We start from the raw sequence: 1,258 nt of genomic DNA, 5'->3' as shown, positions 1-1,258 counted from the left end.
GAAGCCAGGAGTAGGGGGTCCTGGTTATCAGAGGAAGTCAGAGGGCGACATGTTTTCCTGATGAGACAGGCGACAGACTGGGAATCTCTGGAAGAAATAATAGGGCTTCTAGACTCTGATTTCTGGAAATATATAGCAGGGAGGAGGGACAACAAAATATGCCCATGTCTGGGGAAGAAGCACAGCGGAGAGGCCTGGAACACGTGTAGCACAGAAATGAAATACCCCAGCCATGTCCTGGAACACTGGCTCAGGGCGGCGCAAGCCTAGTGGCTGAGTGTCTCTTCCCTGGACTCTTCCCAAGACCTTGGCAGGGACCTTCGCAATGTGTTCACATGGTCATGGATTCCTGCAAAATTGGAAAGAGGAATGCAAAGATATTTTGAGCAATATTGGTTAAGACCACTGTCTCCACCCTTTCCTCCTTTCTCAAGTTGAGTGTGTGTGAGTGCCCAGCTATCTTTTGCGCACCCATCTAAAAAGAAGTTGATCTGGGGAATTCATTGGGTTAGTTGTTCGTTGCCATGGTGCTGGCTCCTGACTTACGGCAACCCTGTACAGAACTGACCCTCTGCCCAATGGGAACAAGACACCTCCTGGTCCTATTCCACCCTCACAATTGTTCTTAGGCTTGAGCCCCTTGTTGCAGCCACTGTGTCAATCCATCTTGTTGAGGGCCTTCCTCTTTTTCTCTGCCCCTCGACTTTACCAAGCATGATGTCCTTCTCCAGGGACTGGTCTCTCCTGACACCATGTCCAAAGTACGTGAGACCATGTCTGGCCGCCCTTCTTTCTAGGGAGCACCCTGGTTGTACTTCTTCCGAGACAGATTTATTTGTTCTGTTGGTGGTCCATGGTACTGTCAGTATTTGTCGCCAGCACCACAATGAAATGCTTCCATTCTTCCTCAGTCTTCCTCATGCGTGCCCAACTTTCACATGCATGTGAGGCGATTAAAAATACCATGGCTTGGGTCAGACGCATCATAGTTCTTAAAGTAATGTCCCTGCTTTTCACCACTTTAAGAGTTCTTATGCAGCAGGTTTGCCCAGTGCAATGTATTATTTGATCTTTTGACTGCTGCTTCTACGAGCATTGACTATGGGTGTAAGCCAGATAAAATCATTGACAACGTCAAACTTTTCTCCTTTTACCACAAGGCAACCTATTTGTTTGCCTGGGAGGATTTTGGTTTTCTTTATATTGAGCTGTACTGAAGGCTGAAATTCCTTGATCATTCTTAGCAAGTGCTTCATGT

The sequence above is a fragment of the Echinops telfairi genome, unplaced genomic scaffold, assembly GCF_000313985.2.
Source record: "Echinops telfairi isolate 266 unplaced genomic scaffold, ASM31398v2 ScPeMD7_9;HRSCAF=40, whole genome shotgun sequence".
NCBI lineage: Eukaryota > Metazoa > Chordata > Mammalia > Afrosoricida > Tenrecidae > Echinops > Echinops telfairi.
Note: the sequence above shows the minus strand (reverse complement) of the source record.